The following is a 6729-nucleotide window of genomic DNA, read 5'->3' on the forward strand; positions in this document are numbered from 1 at the left end:
GGAGGGAGGAGGCAAGGTAGGCCAAGGAGAAGGTGGAGGGATATGGTGGATGAGTGTGTGAAGAAGAGAGGTATGGAAGTCGTTGAGGCTAGGGAACTGAAAAGAGATAGAGCTGGCTGGATGAATGTTGTGAGAAGTAGGCATGATCAGGGATTTGGCATCCCTTTTTAACGTCACAGCATCTGGATTGACTCTATCGGATGCATTTATGTGAAGCTACAGAATGTGGTGAAAGTTTTTGGCTTATCAGAAAGAGCCAGGATTCTGGAGGCTTGAATGATGAGTAAATAGAAACATGGCCCATTGGATTGGGCAGACTTAGGCTGTCTGGACATTGATACTCCCCACCCTGCCCGAGGGTGGGAAAGGAGGTTTGGATAATGATGATGACGGTGATTAATGGTTTATTAGAATGTACACCAATGCCTTTGAAATAAAAATGTTATAACTCAGAAGTGACCAGTCAGTTGCTGTTTTGGATTTTATTCCCACTATCTCTGGACAGTTTTGCTCAGTTAGAAGAGACTTTTCTGATTAGAGGAGGTTAGAAGTAGCTTTCATTAACTCCCTCAGCATGAGAGATCCTTTTCAACCCTATCAGTTCAGTGATGTAAATGTGATTTTATTCATGCTACCACCAGTTAATTTTAGTAAGGGTTGGGTAGACCTTTTGTAGTGAAGGTAGAGCATTTATAAATGAAACAGTGTTTCTGTGAACAAAATCCTTTGGTGATAGCAGGAGTAAGATAAAACTTATGTCTTTGGACTAAATGGGCCAACTTGAATAAAATCTTGCTGTGGAAAGGACATTTGCTCAGCACTGGTGAGGCACTGTTTACCACAAGGAAGCACAAAATCCCAACATGGTGCATGCACTGTACTTCACTAGTAGGACAGTCCCACAGAAGCAGCTGCTACCTGTGGTTGACAGGTCTGCATGGCCAGACAGACGGGGGTTAAGTAACAACAGCAGCTACCATAGGAACATAGTTGATCCATCCCAACAGCATTATTAGTAAAAATTCAGCCTTAGGTCTGGACATCTTACAAGTTTGGGTTCATGTATACAGTAAGCCCCGATTATGTCCCCTTTTTTGACATTGTTTTCATTTGCTGAGTTCACAATGATTTATAAAAAATTTGCCTATTGATTCCACTGACTGATTGGTCATTTCCCACAGTTTATGGTATGAGTTACATGGAATTTATTGTGATACTTTGGAACATACTTACAGCGAGGACTGCATGTAGTCCGACTTCTTGCATTGTAGCCTATGCAGTGACCCTGTCTTAAAAATCTCTTGTCACTGTAGCTTCTCAAATGTTTAATCTGATGGCTCTGTATTTAGTTTTTTTTTTTTTTTTTTTTTTTTATGCGAGGAAGAAGGAACCAAAGGCCATGGCCCGCAGTAACAGTTCCCTCCAAGAGAAAAACAAAATACAATAGAGAGCCAAATTCAAGATCCGATCATTTTGAGATGCCTGGACACACTGCGTTTGAAAGACTGGAGATCATAGGCAGCAGGAAATACAGACAGAGGGAGACAGTTCCAGAGTTGACCTGTTGCATAAATGAAAGACTGGGAGTAACGGTTAACTCTTGCATTAGAGAGTTGGACAGAAAAGGGATGAGAGTTTGCTGCCAGACGGGTGCTACGCGCCCGTCGTAGAGGTGGAGGAATGCAAGCAGACAGTTCAGAGGAGCAGTGACCATTAAAGTAGCGATAGAAAAGAGATAAAGATGCAACAGTGCGGCGAAGAGACAGAGGTTGAAGGGAGTCAGTAAGAGGAGGAGAGTTAATGAGACGAAAAGCCTTTGACTCCACCCTATTGAGAAGAGCTGTATGTGGGGAGCCTCCCCACACATGAGAGTTGTACTCCACACAGGGGCGGATAAAACCTCTGTATAGAGTCAACAATTGTGCAGGGGTAAAGAAAGAGCGGAGTCGGCTTAGCACACCCAATCTCTTAGAAGCAGATTTTACAAGAGATGTAATATGATCTTTCCAAGATAAGTCCCGAGTAAATGAAACCCCAAGCATGTTCAAGGATGATGCAGGATTAAGCTGAATATTATTAAACATTAATGGGTATACCTGTGGAAGATTTTGTCGGGTTGATAGGTGTAAGAACTGAGTCTTAGATGCATTAAAGACAACCATATTATTTTTACCCCAGTCAGCGATACGAGCCAAGTCAGACATTAGGTGTGCCATAGCCTCATCCCTTGTTTCTTGAAGTAACTGTTGAGATGGGCGTTGCGGGAACCGAATGGAAAGGTGAAGGGTGGAGTCATCAGCGTATGAGTGGATAGGGTTAGATGTACAGCTTAGAAGATCATTGATGAATAAAAGGAAGAGAGTTGGTGATAGGACAGAGCCCTGAGGAACACCACTGTTGATAGATCTAGGAGAAGAACGATGGCCGTCTACAACAGCGGCTATAGAACGACCAGAAAGGAAGCTAGCGATGAAGGCACAGATAGAAGGATAGAAACCGTAGGAGGGCAGTTTGGAAATTAAAGATTTATGCCAGACTCGATCGAAAGCCTTTGAGATGTCAAGTGCAATGGCAAAGCTTTCGCCAAAGTCCCGAAAGGAGGATGACCAGGAGTCTGAAAGGTAGGTGAGAAGATCGCCAGTGGAGCGTCCCTGACGGAACCCATACTGACGATCGGAAAGAAGGTTGTGATAGGAAAGATGCCTTAAAATTTTTCTATTAAGAATTGACTCAAAAACTTTTGAAATACAGGACGTTAAAGCAATTGGACGATAGTTGGAGGGTTGGGAGGGGTCACCCTTCTTTGGGACTGGCTGAATGAGAGCAAACTTCCAGCAAGAAGGAAAGGTACAAGTTGACAGACAAAGGCGAAAGAGTTTGCCTAGGCAGGGTGTAAGCACAGAAGCACAGTTCTTGAGAACAACAGGAGGGACCCCATCAGGCCCATATGCCTTGTTAGTACTGAGGCCAGTGATGGCAGAAAATACATCAACTGAAGAAATTTTAATGTCAGCCATGAGGAAGTCAGAGGGGAGAAGTGAAGGAGGAACAGCACCGGAATCGTCTAAGGTGGAATTGGAGGAGAAAGTCTGTGCGAAGAGATCTGCTTTATCAGTAGAAGAAATAGCTACAGAACCATCAGAGTAGAAAAGAGGAGGGAAGGATGATGAGGTAAAGTTGTTAGAAAGATTTTTGGCAAGGTGCCAGAAGGAGCGGGAAGAATTCGAGTTGGAGAGTTGAGAGCATTTAGTATGGATGAAATTATTTTTAGTAGAGCGAAGAACAGACTTAGCACGATTCCGGGCAGAAACGTAAAGATGATGTGATTCAGGTGTGGGTTGGCTCCGGTACCATTTGTAGGCCCTCTCCTTGTTGCGGACAGCATTAGAACAAGCGTGATTAAACCAAGGCTTTCTATGCTAGTCAAAGGATATGAGAAAGGAATGTATGCTTCCATGCCCGAGAGAATAACCTCCGTAATGCGCGAGGCACACTCAGATGGCTCCCGGCCATGGAAGCAATAATCATTCCAGGGAAAATCAAAGAAGTACTGCCTGAGGGCCTCCCAGTTCGCGGCTCCAAAGTGCCACAGACGACGTTTCCCTGGAGGGTCCACAGGCGCACCGGAGTGATAGGACAGGTTAAGGTAATAAGGTTGTGATCGGAGGAGCCCAACGGAGAGAAAAGATTAACAGAGTAAGCAGAAGGATTAGTTGTGAGGAAGAGGTCAAGTATGTTGGAGCTCTCTCCAAGGCGGTCAGGGATACGGGTAGGGTGCTGTACAAGCTGCTCTAGGTCATTAAGGATAGAAAAGATGTAGGCTTGTTCACCAGGTGGATCCGTGAAAGGAGAGGAGAGCCAAAGGTGGTGGTGAACATTGAAATCTCCAAGAATGGAGATTTCAGAGAAAGGAGAAATGGACAGAATGTGTTCCATCGTAGAAGTAAGATAGTCAAAGAATTTTTGATAGTCAGTAGAATTCGGGGATAAGTAAACAGCACAGATATATTTAGTCAGAGAATGACAGGAAAGCCGAAGCCAGAGTGTGGAGAATTCAGAAGAATCAAGTTCAGGAACACGAGAGCAAGATAAGTCGTTGCGTATGTATACACAACAGCCACCTTTGGCTTTGAAATGAGTATAGAGAAAGTAGGAGGATACAGAAAAGGGTTTGCTGTCGGTTGCCTCAGACAGCTGAGTCTCCGTCAGAAAAAGAAGGTGAGGTTTAGAGGAGGAGAGGTGGTGCTCAACAGAGCGAAAGTTAGATGAAAGGCCGCGAATGTTGCAGAAATGAAGAAGAAGAGAGTCAGACAGTGGTTCCAGGCACCTCGAGTCGTCACCGGGAGAGGGGCAGATGGCGGGGGCATTTATGGTCCCCCCCCCTGGGGACTCCGAGGCTTGATTAATAGACGCCATTTTTATTGATTTTTGAAAAGGAAGTGTAGTGTGTACTGTGCATGTAGTTTGGTGAAGATAGTTAGAGAAATTTGTACTGGAGAGCATGCTGGCCTACTCTCTGTGTAACTGAGACACTGAAAAAGTTCAGCAAAGGGGGATGGTCAGGAACTAGTCCTGAGGGCTGATGAAACGGGAGCTCCAGCACTCCCTGTCATCAGCTTTCCATCCACCTCGGGAGTACTGCCCTGCTCGACTGGTGCTACAGTCTACTCCTCACAGTGATACAGTGTTCAGTACATACCTTGTTTATCTATGTATCTATAGTATCTGTCCTATTTATACATTATCCTATGCAGTTTTGAAACAGCATATAAGTTAAAAGTGCATGACCCTTACATGATATAGAACAATAAAGCATTGCTATATCAAACACACGAAGTTACTAGACTCTCATGTCTTTTCATCTGACTGGATCTAATCCGTAGTAAATAAAAAAACAAGTTACCAATGTTTGTTGTGAGATTTGAATTAGTGATGGAGTTTAAGCACCTCGCTGCAGTAATAGAAGAGAGAAGTTTGCAGAGAAAGTGAAGAGTAGAACAGCACAGCGATGAATGGCAGTTGATACTATGAAGGCTTTGATACTAAACAGAGGTAATATGTGCAGGTATGGTATTGCCTGTATAAACATTAACATATGAGTTTGAGACTATGGTGTAACATGTGTCAGGAAAGTTAGCTGTAAGGGCAGTGGAGATGGGATAATTGAGGAATGTGTGTGGAGTGTGTAGAAAAGAATAGGATAAGAAAATAATGTGAAATGTGAAAGATGTAAAGAAGTCAGTCGATAATAGGGTAGAAGTGTTTGTTCATGAGGTCATCCGGTGAAAATGGCTGGAGATAGGGTGAGGAAATGGGTATATGTGAATGAGTTGAAGAGTGGGAGGAATTGTGGTAGCAGATGTGGTAAGTGAATGTGTAAGAAAGTTAAGTATGAAAGTTGATGAAGTTAGGGAATGGACAGGGGATCAAGTTGGCCCCTACACCTCATTAGGAGGGTAATCTATAGTAATCTTAGTCAGTGCTGTGCTATCTACCAACTTACCTAAATGCCTGTTACATTGGTTACTGACATACCACAGTGCCCACCTACTTTCCTACCCATTTACTACAGTGCCCTCATGTCTGCCAGCCCACCTACCTATCTACCTGCCTACCACAGTGCCTACCTACTTACTCACCAGTTTCCCACAATGCTTACCTACCTACCTACCAAAATACCTACCTCCCTCCCTCCCACAGTTGCTACCTACCTACTTACCTGTCTCCCACAGTGCCTACCCACCTTTCTCCCATAGTGCCTACCCACCTATCTCCCACAATGCCGAGCTACTTACTACAGTGCCTACCTACCTATCTTCCCACTGTGCTTACCTACCCACCTGTCACAGTGCTACCTCCCTTCCTATATACCACTGTAATACCTACTTACCTACCATAATGTTATACCTACCTACCTTCCTACCATAATGTTATACCAACCTACCTACCTACCACAGTGTTATACCTATCTACCTATCTACTACAGCGTTGTAACTACCTATATCCTACCACAGTGTTATACCAGGCTGAGATGTGGGCACCATCCAGCCCTCTTAAGCTACCAGAAGAGGCTGGATGACTCCGTCGCTGATGCCTGTCCAGGATGCAACACAGCGCCCCATACTAGTAAGCACATTATGGAAGACTGCATTGCACACAATCACCTACGCCAACAACACAACATACACTCTTTGAGAGCTCTGTGGGAAAGCCCGGTCTCGGCCATGGCCTTCCTAAGGGACTCTGGGCTGTTCGGCCAGACTGCCTAGGGAACAACTACTACTACTACTACCTGTCAACTTTCCTACCTACGTAGCTACTACAGTGCCTACCTACCCATCTGTCACATTGCCTATCTATCTGCTTGCCTACCTACTTATCTACCTGACAAAGGTAATACCTTTAACACTCGAGCATTCAGTTCATTTAATGTCAAATGATTGTATTGAGTACTGGGTAACACTTTTAAAGACAGATAGTACTTAAACATTAGTATTATGTAAGTTGTATTAATACAATTATACAGTAGCTTCCTTTAACTTTTTTCATACAAGACAAAGAATCAGAACAGAACATACAAAAACTGCAAAGGAATTTTTGGCGACGGTTCAAATAATTCCTTCAAGTTCCAATAATTTCTGTTCCTGCTCAAAGGAATAATCTTTCATTTCAGCACCTCACGAAGGAAAAGAATTTTTAAAGAATACCAGTTCAACTTTGGATTTCCTT

The sequence above is a fragment of the Coenobita brevimanus genome, chromosome 85 (assembly GCF_032717465.1).
Source record: "Coenobita brevimanus isolate Jiangsu-jjx chromosome 85, ASM3271746v2, whole genome shotgun sequence".
Lineage (NCBI taxonomy): Eukaryota > Metazoa > Arthropoda > Malacostraca > Decapoda > Coenobitidae > Coenobita > Coenobita brevimanus.